Here is a 15,754-nt window from a genome sequence, read left to right as displayed (position 1 = left end):
TTGAAATACAGAAAATAAGAAGATATAGTCAACTCAACTTTTAGAGGTTTTATTGTTCTATTTTATTCCTGTGTGATTTATTTCAGTACGAGGTGTGAAAGAGAGATCTACTTTTCTTTTTCACCAAATGGTTGTCGAGTTTTCTCAACAAAATTTACTGAAAAACTCATCATTTCTCTACTGATTTAAAATGTCATCTTACTCATTTACTACATTATTGTACACTTACATATTTTCTGGGATACAATTTTTCCAATGATAGAGATGTCTTTCTGTGCCAGGATAAAAGATTTCAATTACAGCTATTACTATTGTATAACATATTTCTTTATCTCTCCTTCCTTATTCTGTTTTTTAAAAAATTTAATCCTAGAAATTCTAGCACTCTCTTTTCCAGATGAACTGTTGAATTGTTTTGACAAATTCTCAAGACTTGTCGAGGGCCCCTGTTGCTTAGAAAAATAACCCAATCACAGCATTACATGCCTCCAGGCATGTGGTCGCAAACTCACCCTTCTTTATTTGAGTGTGAACAGTTTCAGTTCCCAGCCCAAGTCCTGCCATTTTTACAACTCTCTGTCTTTGCTGTTGTTGACCACACTGAAACGTCCATCCCCTTCAACCCTTTTGAAACCTTACCCAATTTTTATTATTTTTTAAAAAGATTTTATTTATTGATTTGACAGAGAGACAGCCAGCGAGAGAGGGAACACAAGCAGAGGGAGTGGGAGAGGAAGAAGCAGGCTTCCAGCGGAGGAGCCTGATGTGGGGCTCGATCCCAGAACGCTGGGATCACACACTGAGCCAAAGGCAGAGGCTTAACGACTGAGCCACCCAGGTGCCCCATTACCCAATTTTTAAGACTCAATTGAATATCCACTTCCTCCACAGAAACTGTATGAGTTCTGTGACAAATGAACAGATCAGCCTTTCATTTGAGTACGGTTAATCAGATCTCATTTTTGGAACTTTCTCATTTCCCTGGGAAAGCAATAAATTGGAGTGTGTTTACCTGCAGAACTAGGGAAGAGCCCCTATAAGAGGAGGGCAGATGAATCTGTCCCAAGGCTCTGGAAGAAGTGTCAGCCTTCATGTCAAGTTTACCTGTTGTGAGGATCTCATATTAAATATGAAGTGGTTTAGTATCACCTGAAGATACAAAGTGATAAGCAGAAACCAATTAAGTAGAAAACAGAAAACCAATGAAACCAAAAGACAGTTTTCTGAAAGCATCAATAAAATTGATAAACCAAGAATAAAAGAGAAGACATGATCAAAATCAGAAATGAAAGAGGATATCACTACTGCCAATCATACAAAACTTAAAAGGGTTAAAAAGGACATTATGAATAATTTTATGCCATTAAATTAGACAACTTAGGTGAAATGAACAAAATCCTAGAAGGGCATCAAAAATGACTCAAGAAGAAATGGAAAAATCTGATTAGACCTATAGCAAGTAAAGAAGTTGAATTAGTAATTAAAAAATCTGTCCACAAAGAAAAGCCCAAGCAGCTTTACTGGTAAATTCTATCAAATATTTAAGGAAGTAAAAATACTAAACACACACAAAACTTCCCAACTCAATCAATGAGGCCAGTATTACCATGCTTTCAAAGTCAGACAAAGATACCATGATGAACAAAACTATAGATTATTATTCCTCATGAACAAAGACATAAAAATCCTCAACAAAATATTAGCAAACTGAACTACCCCATGACCAACTGGGATTTATACCAGGAATGCAAAGTTGGTTTAACATCTGAAAACCAAGTCATGTAACACATCATATCAATATAATAAAAGACAAAAAAATGATCATCTCAATAAGACGAAAAGTACTTGACATGGGGCGCCTGGGGGGCTCAGGGGCGCCTGGGTGGCTCAGTCATTAAGCCTCTGCCTTCGGCTCAGGGCGTGACCCCATGTTCTGGGATCGAGCCCCGCATCAGGCTCCTCCGCTGGGAGCCTGCTTCTTCCTCTCCCACTCCCCTGCTTGTGTTCCCTCTCTCGCTGGCTGTCTCTCTCTGTCAAACACATAAATAAAATCTTAAAAAAAAAAAAAAAAGAAGGAAGGAAAAGCACTTGACGAATGTTCATGACAAAAGCTTTTAACAAAATAGGGATACGAGGGAACTTCCTTGACTTGATAACAAAATCTACATCTAACAGATCAATTGAGAGATTAGAACTAAACCCTTTTGCTTATTATTAATTTTTCAACAAAGATACTAAGGTTTGCTTAGGGTAGCAATAAATCCAAACACTGTGAATGCTCAGTGTCTCTAGATAGTGTTAGGTTGGGCAAGGGGTTCAGAATTGTTTTTCTATGTAATAGAACTAAAAACAGACTCTTAGAGAAAGGGGATCCCTCCTACACTGTTGGTGGGAATGCAAGTTGGTACAGTCACTCTGGAAAACTGTGTGGAGGTCCCTTAAAAAGTTAAAAATTGAGCTACCCTATGACCCAGCCATTGCACTACTGAGTATTTACCCCAAAGATACAAATGTAGTGAAGAGAAGGGCCATATGCACCCCAATGTTCATAGCAGCATTGTCCACAATAGCTAAATCGTGGAAGGAGCCGAGATGCCCTTCAACAGATGACTGGATTAAGAAGTTGTGGTCCGTATATACAATGGAATATTACTCAGCTATCAGAAAGAACGAATTCTCAACATTTGCTGCAACATGGACGGCACTGGAGGAGATAATGCTAAGTGAAATAAGTCAAGCAGAGAAAGATAATTATCATATGGTTTCTCTCATCTATGGAACATGAGAACTAGGAAGATCGGTAGGGGAAGAAAGGGATAAAGAAAGGGGGGTAATCAGAAGGGGGAATGAAGCAAGAGAAACTATGGACTCTGAGAAAGAAACTGAGGGCTTCAGAGGGGAGGGGGGTGGGGAAATGGGTTAGGCTGGTCATGGGTAGTAAGGAGGGCACGTATTGCGTGGTGCACTGGGTGTTATACGCAACTAATGAATCATCGAACTTTACATCAAAAACCAGGGATGTACTGTATGGTGACTAACATAATATAATAAAAAACATTAAAAAAAATAAAAACAGACTCTTGAAACTTTTCTGTATCTTAAGCACAACTTCCATTGTCTTTGACAGTCTGCTGCCAGGCCGCTCTCACTCATCCACACTAGAGAAGACAGTGGAATTATTGTCTGTATTTGTTCACTTAGATGCCCAATTTTCACTCTCCCTGAATTTTGTGGTTTTAGGTTCCAGTGAATTAGTGACCATTCTCATCATCAGCTGAGATTATCCTGAGCACAAGAGGGTCTGAATCTCTCTAATATGTTCCAGAGATTATATCTGTCCCTTTGTGTAAAGGTGTGTTTCTATAAATGAACTCCCTGACAAGGCAGATTCTATCTATATGTCCTATATCTTAAGACCCAAAGACTGTACCAATGTCATAAACTCCGGTGGTTTGGGGAGGTCACGAGCAAGGTTAACAACCCATGTCCTCATCATTTCCTAGAGAACTCAATAGTAAAGAATTCCTTTTCCAGGTGTGATGAGGATTGGTGTTCTCAGCAGCATAACCTTGAGCTGATCTGCTGTGAGAATGGGAGCAGTGTCTGTTTCCTGTGATTTCCACACCTCTACAATACAATATAATAGTGCCTCAGCTGGGGTCCCCAGTCTGGCATATAGGGCAATAGGCCCTACTGGTTGATCATTCAAATGTATTAAAGCCTGCGACAATACTTTGGTCCATCTGGCCCAGGTGGTTTTGACTGTTAATAGTTTAATCTGTCACTTTAATATTCCATTTTTTTCTATTAACCCTGCTACTTGTGTGTTATAGGAGAGATGAAATGTCCACTTAATGGTATGGTTTTTGCCTAGTCTGGAATACTATAACCTTTGAAATGTAACACCCAATTACCATCTATTCAATGAGGGTATCCATACGCAGTACTCAGTTTCCCTACCCCCTTAATGGTGGCAGCCTGGTTTATACGGTGGCAGGAGAAAGCTTGGGTTAGGCCAGATGCAGTGTCCCTATAAACCCGTCATATTTAGAAGCCTCACTCGTGGAGGGAGGGGGGATAAAATCAATTTGCCAATCCCCCACCAGTTGGGAACTCCAGTAAATGGTCCCAGAGACTTTTGGCAGTTGCCTTGGGTGTTGTTGAGAACATACAGGACAGGCTCTTCCTGCATTAACCAAGGGCAATCTAGCATCCCTGGCAATATGCCATGCCACCTGAGCCTTGCGGTGGCCACTCTTTCTACGCGTTCAACATGCTGTATCTACTGAAGGGTCAGCAGCTAACGCTACCTGAGCTAGGGCATCCGCCTCCTGATTGTAAGGGCGTATCAGCACCTTGTGAGCCAGGACATGGAAAACAGTGAGGGCTGTCTTAGGCTCTTGTAGATGGACCCAAGGTCTTTCCACATATCTTGACCCTACAAGAGATTATTCATAATCATCCACCCCTCAGCTCTATCAGGGTCTATTAGCTTTCTGCCCATTTCCAGAGCTTAGACCAAAATCTTGGGGGTATTGTCTGCATGTCTCATTTCTGCCACAGTGCCCAATCCATACCTTCTGGAGTCGTGAACGCATTTAACGCAAATGGGAGCCCAGAGCTTTAGTCTGCTTCCCTAGTGTTTCCGCCTTCTCGAAGGCAGCCTGCTGCTCTGATCCCCAGTCCCACATGGGATATAAGAGATGGAGGTACTGCACCAGGTGGGGAATAGAGGTCCTCCGTAAACCCCAACATCCTTACAATGGGGCGCACCTCTTTCATGATCTTAGAGGCTGGGTAGGCTTGCATCTTATCAGTCACAGGTCCAGGGTCAACACCGGTCTGACCCAACAAGACAACTCTCGGAAACTTTACAGTGGTGCCTGGGCCTTGAATTTTCTGTGGGCTCATTGCCTTACCTCTCCCTCGCAGATGCTCCAGCAGAGCCTGAAAGGTGTCCTGAGACAGAGGCAAATCTTCATATGTTAACATCACAACATCAACGGTAAATGCTGTGCTATGTATATTTTACCGCAATGTTTTAAAAATGGAAACATAAAGTCCCCAGTAATAACATGACAAGAAGACTATTCGTGTGTGTAAAGATACATACACACACACACACACACACACACACACACACACCATATGTTCTCACCATCTCGTTGACATGGGGAAAGAGAACAGGGACAGGTCTTGGGCTACCGTCCCATGACGTACAGTGGGGCTATGCAGGTAACCTTGGGGGAGCACTTCAAAAGTCCACTGTTGCCCCTTCCATGTGAAGACGTTGATCTTGTGACTTGTGAAAAAGGCATTTGCTAAGTCCAGTAGAGCACGATACATTCCTAGGACTGTGGCTAAGGTGTCCAAGATGGCGGCAATGTTGGGCACAGCCACATGGATGGGGAACGCTACCTTATTTAGTGTCCAGTAGCCCATCGTCATCTGCCATGAGCCATCTGGCTTTTTTACTGTCATCTGGGCTGTTGAAACTACTATGGGCAGGGTGTCAAATACCCACCCAGTGTAGTTCTCGGATGGTTTCCCAAAGCACCCAAGCAGTTTATATCATTTGATATTTACCATTCTGTGTGGGGATGGCAGGCTTATTGGTTCCCAAATGGCACTTCCCCTCAGCATGGGTTTGATTACTCGAACCTGGAAGTTTCAGAGATTTGCAGAGCTTGATCTTATAGGATATCAATGCCCAAGATGTTCTCTGGTATTGGAAATAGAAAAACCTCATAATCTCAGGGTGGGTGGGGAATGCCCAGGAGGACCCTTCTGACTATAACTGTCTGTCCTGCATAACTATCGATGGCACTGAGGGGGGCAGGGAACCTCTGAGGGTTACCATATATTAAAGTACATTTAGCTTCAGTATTCACCAGAGCTGCAGGATTTTATGTATTTCTGGAGGACCAATGAATACTGAGCTCAACAAGGGACCTCCGACCACCTCCAATGGCCCTCACCTGGAGGCAGTCTTGGCCTGCATCTTATGCCCAGGATGAGGGAGACACCCATCCCAAATAGGTCTGTATCCTCAGGCCTCTACTGGAGCAGGTGGGGCATCAGGGATGACAGGAGCAGATGAGACAGGTCTAAAGCATTGCTTAGGTTTTAAGGCTTTCTATAGGCCAACCCAATCTGTCTGCTTAGGTAGGGTTCCCACAGCAACGAGATCATACCATAATTGTTTCCAGATTATTCTACTGGACCCTGTATAGGGAGTTGGGATAACCTTTTGGATTTCTGGGCTTCCTCTCTATCGCTAGCCTTCCCAGTCACCCATGTCCATTTCTGGGACCTGTCAGTTTTCCCCAGTTCAGCAATGGATTGCCCAACACGGTAAATATCTTACCTCATAACTGGGCTCAGCATGGATACCAGTGTTGGGGGGCAAAATGGAGAATCTTGGCTTTTATTCCTGCAGCGAACGTGTTCTGATCAGGACCTTCAAAAACAGGAGCACAGATCACCTGTCTCATTCCCAGATCCCTGAGAATTTGTTTTACCTCCTTTATAGATTTCCAGGGTCCCACATGCCCAGGGAAATGATCCTTCCTTGGGTCAAGCCTCCCTGCAGGATAAAATGATCCAACCTATAAGGAAGTGAGTACCCAGAATCCCCTGGGCACCACACAGGTGCTGAGAGAGCAGGGGGTGTGGTGATGATGCTCATTTTCTCTACCTCCTGCTGGGTCAGAGAAACACCGCCACAATGGTAGTGTCACAACCAGCCATGCCAGGATGTTTTCCCTGGCCTTTTGCTGAAACTTGGCAGCTATGTATCAGTAAGCTCAGTGGAAGTGTATTCTCTCAACATAAATGTTACCTGAACTGAGGGCTACTCTGGTGCTTGGGGGAGCTGTTGCCGTGCTTCTGTTTTCCGTTGTATTTGGAGTTGGATGGCATGGGGCATTCCATCCACTTCACTGTCAATCCCACAACCCCCTGTTCATGCTCATTGTCCTCCCAGGGATTCTGTGTCGGAGCAGCCCCATCAGGCTTAGTCACCAGCACCCGGGCCTTAGTCTAAGGCAGCTTGCACCCTCCTAGCTTTGCAAAAGGGCATGTGAAGGTCTCTCACTTATTACCCTGTGCTCCCATCATGTCTGTCAGCCCAAAGCCACCAGACTAGTGGACATTCTCATGTGCTTTTCTCATCTCAGCTTGTCTTCTTTCTGACATGAGCTGCAGCCTCCAGTTGGGCATCAGTGGCCAGCTGAACTGCACGCTAACAGAGGCCAGCCCACTGTGACCACCATATGCTTCCCTTCCTTGTCACAGAGCACAGCGCACAATTACTCCAACAATCACACCGGCTGGCATTTTCAGGGTGTGCCTTTACTCATGTGATGGTCCACAACTATCTAACATACGGGCTACTTCTCCCCACAAAGAGGTCAATGGCCAACGCAGGATTTCCCCCAGGGATGCTTCTTTCCCAAGGCCCATTTCTTCTGCCTCCTCGCTGTCTTGCCAATTGTTGGCTCGCCACCCTTCTGAGAGCTTCCCTGGTGTAATCTAAAATCAGCCCCAGTACTCAGAGGGCAGGGAAAGACCAAAGAGATAGGCCACACCAGTTTGGTAGGTGGCAATTTTAATAAGTAAAGGGAACTTACAAACGCGTCTTGTCTTGGGTGGCTGAAAGACGAATGGATCCTCACACTCGCCCTCCAAATCTTCAAAGTTTATAAAGAGGACCTACAAGTGTTCAGTCATGTATACCGCGCAGATGTTTTCAACACCACGTCATCATTTCAAGGCTATATCCTTGGAGCAGCCTCTGGGAGCAGGAAAGGCAAGGAGAACCCACATCCCAAGGACAGGGAAGGGGGTAAGGAGGCTCCAAGTGCCTGTGTCCAGGCTGTGGACATGCTGGTCAATCAACAGTCATGTCTTTTTGATGACGTTCCCCCAAAACCACACAGCGAACGAAGTGCTAGTATATAGAATATGTAAGAAACTCAATCGCACAAAACTAAACAATATAATTAGAAATTAGAAAATGGACAAGAAATGAACAGACATTTCTCCAAAGAGTATACACAGATGCCAGGTAAGCACATTCAACTTCATGAATCATTACGGGAATGCACAATGAGATATCCCTCCAAATCTATTAGAATCGATAAAGTAAAAAGTAGTGACACCACCCAATGCTGACAGGATGCAGAGAAATGGGATCACTCGCATTGATCACTCACATCACTCATGATGGTACAACAACTTTGGAGGGACTTGGAAGTCACCTTTTTTTTTAAGATTTTATTTATTTATTTGACGGAGAGAGAGAGACAGCCAGTGAGAGAGGGAACACAAGCAGGGGGAGTGTGAGAGGAAGAAGCAGGCTCCCAGCAGAGCAGGGAGCCTGATGTGGGGCTTGATCCCAGGACCCTGGGATCACACCCTGGGCTGAAGGCAGATGCTTAACGATGGAGCCACCCGGGTGTCCCTGGAAGTTACTTTAAAACTAAATATGAAATTAGGGCGACCAGGTGGCTCAGTTGGTTGAGCCTCCAACTCTTGGTTTCGGTTCAGATCATGATTTTATGGGTTGTGAGACCAAGACCCACAGCAGGCTCCATGCTCTCTCTCTCTCTCCCTCTGCCCCTTCCCCCAGCTTGTGCGTGCTCTCTCGCTTGCGCTCTCTCTCTCTAAAATAAATAAAACTTAAAAAAAAACCTAAATATGAAATCACCTTACACAACTGCACTCTTGGGACTTACCCCAGAACAATGGAAATTTACATTCACACAAACACCTGGACGCAAGCGTTCACAGCAGCTTTATTTTGAAACAGCCCAAATCTGAAAACAATCCAGATGTCCTTCAATGGGTGAATAGTTCAACAAACTGTGGCACATCCAAATCATAGGCTACCACTCAGCGATAAAAATAAATGAACGACTGGTATATGAGACAAGTTGAAAGAATCTCCAGAGAATTATTCTGAGAGAAAAAAAGCCAATCCCAAAAGGTTACCTGCCTTTTGCATTATTCCATTTATAAACATTCTCGAAATGACAAAATTACAGAAATGGAGAATAGTTCAGTGGTTGCCAAGGTGCTAAGTGGGGGACGGGGTGTGGCTGTAAAGAACATTCTTGTGGTGACGGCGCTGTTCTGTATCTTGAATGTGGCGGTGGATACATGAGCCTACATGGGTGATAAAATTGCACGGAATGAGCCAAGCACAAATGAGCACAAGGGAAACTGGGGATTCTGCCCATGATCCCTGGATCCTATCAATGTCTCTACCCTGCTTGTGATTCTGTGTTATGGTTCAGCAACACGTTTAGTGAGAAAATCAGGGTAAAAGGTACAGGAGATTTCTCTATTATTTCTTACAGCCACATGCGAAGCTACAGTTATCTCAAGACAAAGTTTTGTTCTCTTTTTTAAAAAGCCATTAACCGAGACTTAACAAGAAATATTTTGGACCAAATCCTTCCAAACATCAGCTGGACAAAAACTTTATGCACCAAGTATAGTCACATGACAGGTACACCCTAACTATTCACTAAAATGGTTGTGAAAAGCATAGTCTGTTTTATTGGATGGATTAAAGAAGAAGCATAATTGATGGAGGAAACTAAGTGTTTTCAGTCTTTATCTTAGGAAATGCATTATAAAAAAGAAATATAGATAAAAAGCTGAAGCATGGTGATGGCTGCACAATGTGAATGTACTTAGTGCCGCTGACCTGCACACTTCAAAAAAATGTTAAAATGGTAAATTTTATGATATGTATCTTTCACCACAATGTTTAGAAAATGGAAACATAAGACCTGTAATAGCATGAGGTAAAGACACACATATATATTGTATGTTCCAAAGCATACAACATATAGACATGCTCAAAGGAAAAGGTGTGATCGTACACTGAACGGTAACTGCAACCTGCTTTATCTCCTAACACAGGCCAGACTGGCCCCTGCCCATCAGCAAAGCTGCGCTCCCAATGTCACCATCTCCGTGCATCCCTCCGCCTTCCTGCTACAGTTGCATCTCCCAGGGACGGTTGCTATTATCCGTGTTCACAAAGCCGCCACAGAAACACCTTCCTGCGCTCCTGATTTCATCCCTGTGGCAATACACACGAAAGGCATCGCGGGTGGAATCTCCCTCTAACAGAACCGGGTCGGGGAAAGAAACTGGGAGCAGCCATGAAACGTGTCACCCCGGGCTGGAGGGAGAGTGGAAACCCTGGCCCAAAGGTTGAACCACACCTGCCACAGGGGGAGGCCCCGGGTGATGAAGCCCTGGTTAGGGAGGCCCGTTCACCTGCCTCGCTTCCAGAACACCTAGTTGGGCGGCGAGCCTCCCACCCACTGCCGCGCACGTGCGATGGTAAAAACGAAGCCACACCCCACACCCAGGTGGCGCTGTTTCCTGCCTCTGGAAGAACTGTGCTACTTGAGGCTCCTGCCCAGAGTCGGCCCAACACATGCGCATGCGCCCAGCCCAGTCGTGCAGCAACGCTAACCCCCTCCCATGCTCCCCTCTGCAGCTTTAACGGGTCCTTTGCATGGCTTTGGGCCTCTGGGCACCTGCCCCTAATCCCACCTCCCACAGAAACATCCAGGTCTGAACTCAGAGCACACTTCCCACCCACCTTTTGGATGAAGTGTTTGGTGATAAAAGTAAGAAGACACAGTATAGTGTCGGTAGATATGGTGACACGGAAGAAATCCCAGAAGACACGGCAGACCCCAGTGGCTTTGGTGATTGTCTGGCATGGTTTGGAGAGGCCAATGTGAAGATTCCTCCAGGCATCCCGATGCATCTTCCTAAAGAACATTCTCTTCTGATTAAAACTACTAGACCACAGAGAACGGGGCAGAACAGGGATAGAGATAAGACCTGGGAATTATAATTGAATGTGGTGGGCATGAGGTCATTAGGGTCCTGTTCTACCAGGAGCGGAAGGTAATTGTTGGCCAAGAGGGAAATAACAGGGGCGCCTGGGTGGCACAGCGGTTAAGCGTCTGCCTTCAGCTCAGGGCGTGATCCCGGCGTTATGGAATCGAGCCCCACATCAGGCCTCCTCCAGTATGAGCCTGCTCCTTCCTCTCCCACTGCCCCTGCTTCTGTTCCCTCTCTCACTGGCTGTCTCTATCTCTGTCAAATAAATAAATAAAATCTTTTTAAAAAAAAAAAAGAGGGAAATAACAGCCTCACACAGGAAATTTTTTTGTTTCTCTGTTAAGCTGAGTAACAGATTTTTATCCTGTAGACCTGTAGGATCCAATGTCCGTTGTTGGTCAGACAATGCCATTACGAACTCTTTGTAAAACATTTTAAGTGTCTGCATGATATTCCATCACGGATAAGCCAAATTTTTCTATCCATTTTGCTGATGTTGACATTTCCTTTTTTCTTTTTTTTTTTTAAGATTTTATTTATTTATTTGACAGAGAGAGACACCCAGCGAGAGAGGGAACACAAGCAGGGGGAGTGGGAGAGGAAGAAGCAGGCTCCTAGTGGAGGAGCCTGATGTGGGGCTCAATCCCGTAATGCCGGGATCACGCCCTAAGCCGAAGGCAGACGCTCAACGACTGAGCCACCCAGGCGCCCCAACATTTCCTTTTTTCTTAACCAATTTTTCATTATTTTATTGTAGTGATGCTCCATGGGCATTTATCCTCGTCAAGGGAAATGACTGAAACAAAGGATCTAAGTATTTGAGTGGCTCTTGATTATATTGTTAAATTACTTTCTAGGAGGGCTATCTCAACTTGCCCTCTCTTAGCAGCATGAATGGAAGGGTGGGCCTTACCAAACCCCGCCTTCTGTACCTCCATATCTGGAACTGGACTGTACAATTAAAAAAACAAAAAACAAAACAAAAAAACCTTCTTTTTAATTTAATATCACAAATGAGGTTAAACCTTATTTTCATACATCTTATCAATGAGTCAGTTTCGTGTGTATATGTGTGTGAGGAAGGGGGATAGGTGATATTTTCACTGTAGAAAATGGTGTCAAGAAAAGCCTTTTGGGGGCGCCTGGGTGGCACAGCAGTTAAGCGTCTGCCTTCCGCTCAGGGCGTGATCCCGGCGTTGTGGGATCGAGTCCCACCCACATCGGGCTCCTCCGCTGGGAGCCTGCTTCTTCCTCTCCCACTCTCCCTGCTTGTGTTCCCTCTCTCACTGGCTGTCTCTATCTCTGTCGAATAAATAAATAAAATCTTAAAAAAAAAAAAGCCTTTTGGGTTCATCTCTGAAGCAAAACTTTGCCGGAGTCATTTTTGGTGATCATACAAGACAGGTTCTGGCCCCACCTGTTAAGGGTCCTCAAAGGGGCTGATTTTGGGGTGCCTGGATTCAGGGATTGACTTGGTTTTAGCTCAGCTCGTGACCTCAGGATCGTGAGACCCAGCAGCACATCAAGCTCTGCCCTCAGTGCGGTCTGCTCTTCTCTCTCTCCCGCTGTGCCCTTCCCCATCCTGCTTGCCCGCATCTGCTCTCTCTCCAAGATAAATAAGATAAATAATAAGATAATAAAACAGAGAGGGAGGCAAATCATGAGACTCTTAACTCCAGGAAACAAATGGAGGGTTGCTGGAGGGAAGGTGGGTGGGGGATGGGGTAACTGGGTGATGGGCATTAAGGAGGGTCCTTGATATATAATGAATATTGGGTATTATATGCCACTGATAAATCACTAAATCCTACCCCTGAAACTAATAATACACTATATGTTAACTAAAGTGAATTTAAATAAAAAATTTTAAAAATAAATAAAATCTTTTTTTTTTTTTTTTTTAAGAAGTGGGGACTCATTTTTCTCTCCAGTTCCCTGGGGTATTGGCTAGGAGATGCCCTCACTTACTCTACCCAGTAGATTTTAAGGACAAAAATTATGGAGCAAGGAGACCTTGAGATGGGAGATTCATTATTAAGTTGCTTTCGTTAGTAAGTTTCAGCATCGTGATTACAGTGGCTCTGGGAGGCATTGCAAATAGCACTGTTGATTTATTTAGATGAACACATAAAATTCTTTATAAAAATGCCCAGTCTTTTCCCCTCCCCAGTAATAACGTGGGCCTTTTAGGGTAAATTTCTAATGCTGTGGTAAACTGGATTCAAAGGTGCAAACTTAGCCAGTAAAATTACGCCCACTGGGGGCCAGCTGGCTGTACTGGGAAGAGATGCTAATAACCACATATGCTCCAACCCAGGATGGGGTAGTAGGAAACCAATTATCATCTAATTTTTCCAGATGGGTGGTAGATGGGGTACTGTTTTCCACAAGAGGAAGTAAACCCGTATTTCAGCAGGTTCTTGCATATCTGGCTGTGTGATACGAGGTCCTCCAACCTTGAACAATGGGAGCAGCTGTTAGAAGCAGGGGGAATTAAGGAAACCATTCTGGAAGGAGAAATATCAACTGGAATCGCATTTAGATATTTAGTTCCCAAGTCCACATATTTAATGTTTCTTTAGAGTTGGCATTTGTATTTCTCCCCCTTTATAGCTTGTCTCCTGGTTGATTAATCTACACGTTGCCTTCCCCACTCCCCACCCCCATGTGATGAGACAGGCCATATTAATTAGAACCTTTTTTTCTTGTTTTCTTCTTAAGCTTTAACAAAGAGCAAATAAGGGCTCTCACTGAAGGTGAATTGTCAATAATCCCAATCACTTTTTGAAAATCTTGTCCCTTCAGTGATAAATATGACCAAATATGCCTGAGGTTGGGCCCATTTATTAATGGTTATCTTTATATGTTCTTACGTAGCCTGTGGGCCTATCCACCAGAAAGGCAAGTAATAAAAAGGCCAACTTCTGAGTGTGAGAGGCCTGAGCAGGGGTATTAGATGCCCCTTTCAGTGTGTGATGAGAGTTTCCAGGTCATCCGTCTAGTGAAGGTTCTGTTTCCTGGATGGACCTACAATAAGCCTTTTTTTTTTTTAATCATTTGTCCAAAACTTTGATGTTAACCAACATTTGCCTGCAGGAAATTTGGGCTGATCAACATAAAATATATTTTGTGAAGACTATTATAAGTCAAGTTTGTGCCTGTCATGGACTGAATGTTTATGTCCCCCCAACATCACCACCACCCAAATTCATTGGTTGAAATCCTAAACCCAATGCGATGGTATTAGGAGATGGGGGCCTTTGGGCTGGGATTAATTTGTGAGGGTGAATTTGCCATGAATGGGATTAGTGCCCTTATACAAGGGATTAGAAATCTTTCTTGTCCTTCCATATGAGGACACAGCAAGAAAATGGCCGCCTATGAACCAGGAAGGGAGTCCTCATCAGTCACTGAATCTGCTTGTGCTTTGCTCTTTTTTTTTTTTAAAGATTTTATTTATTTATTTGACAGAGAGAGACAGCCAGTGAGAGAGGGAACACAAGCAGGGGGAGTGGGAGAGGAAGAAGCAGGCTCCCAGTGGAGGAACCTGATGTGGGGCTCAATCCCGTAATGCCGGGATCACGCCCTGAGCTGAAGGCAGACACTTTAACGACTGAGCCATCCAGGCGCCCCTGGTGCTTTGCTCTTATTCAATTCTTAAGCCATCCAGTCTACAGTATTTTTGTTATAGCAGCCTGAACAGACCTCAATAGTGCCTTTCTTAGGCACTCTTGATACTACATCTCACAATGGATCCATATAGACCTACCTTGGTCTAGCGGTTCATGACTAATGGCTTCTCCATGCTCACAGTGTTCCTGTCTGGCTGATAGGAATTCTGCTTGGGTTGGTGGTCCCTATAGCCTCTGTAACAGCACCAAAATGTCTCTGAACATGTTTTTACCTATTATCCACAAGATACTACAAGCCCATTTCTATTTGTCTGCCTTAAACTAAGCTACTCACCAATGAGCCCTTGTCGTACATTGCTGCTGCATGATTGCTGGTTGCCTGGGATGAATGTGTAGCCTTTCCTAGTGCTAATACTGCTGATTCCAATTGAACTCTAGTTTTAACCATGTCTCCATCTCCTACTTAAACATTTTTATTCTAATGCAGTGCTTTCTGACCAATTTGAACATCTCGTGAACACAAATCCACAATTTTAGTTTCATTTCAAGCTATAAACTTTAGTTTTCCTTTTATTAAAAACATACACCTGGACTTGATCCAGGAATAACAGAGAACAATACCTCCCCCCACCCCACACACAGTAGTCATCCCCTCTTCCCACTTGGGCAGAGAAGCCAGAACTGGGCACTCATACACAGGTAGAAGCTGCACCACATGGGGAAGCTGTGGTGACTGGGTGTCCAATTTTATGGGAGCACATCTTGGAATTGGCTGTATTGTATACAGGCCAAGATGACACATGCTATCAGCAACAACTAAAATCTATCCACCAGATTACAAAAAGAGATTTCAACTCCCTCCACCCCAGTGCAACATGAATACTAAAGCAAAGAGTACACCTAGTATCGATTGTGGAATCCCTATACAATTAGCAGAGAATAGTAATATCAGAGAATACAAATAAACAGCTTTGGTATTTCATCAGAAAAATGTCCTTTGGCTTTTCTCTAGGTCTGGTTCTTTTTTAACCTAATCCCTGCTACTAAAATTTCAGCACATTCCACTTACGATCATATCTACATATTATTACTATTTTACATTGTATAGTGACAGGTGGTGACTACACTTACGAGCATTGAATTGAATAATGCATAGAATTGTCTAATCAATATGTTGTACCCCTGAAACTAATGTAACATTGAATGTTAATGATACTTCAATTTTAAAAAATAACCAATTCAGG

This window comes from Ailuropoda melanoleuca, chromosome 12 (assembly GCF_002007445.2).
Source record: "Ailuropoda melanoleuca isolate Jingjing chromosome 12, ASM200744v2, whole genome shotgun sequence".
In the NCBI taxonomy this organism is placed as follows: Eukaryota; Metazoa; Chordata; class Mammalia; order Carnivora; family Ursidae; genus Ailuropoda; species Ailuropoda melanoleuca.
This window is presented reverse-complemented; position numbering follows the sequence as displayed.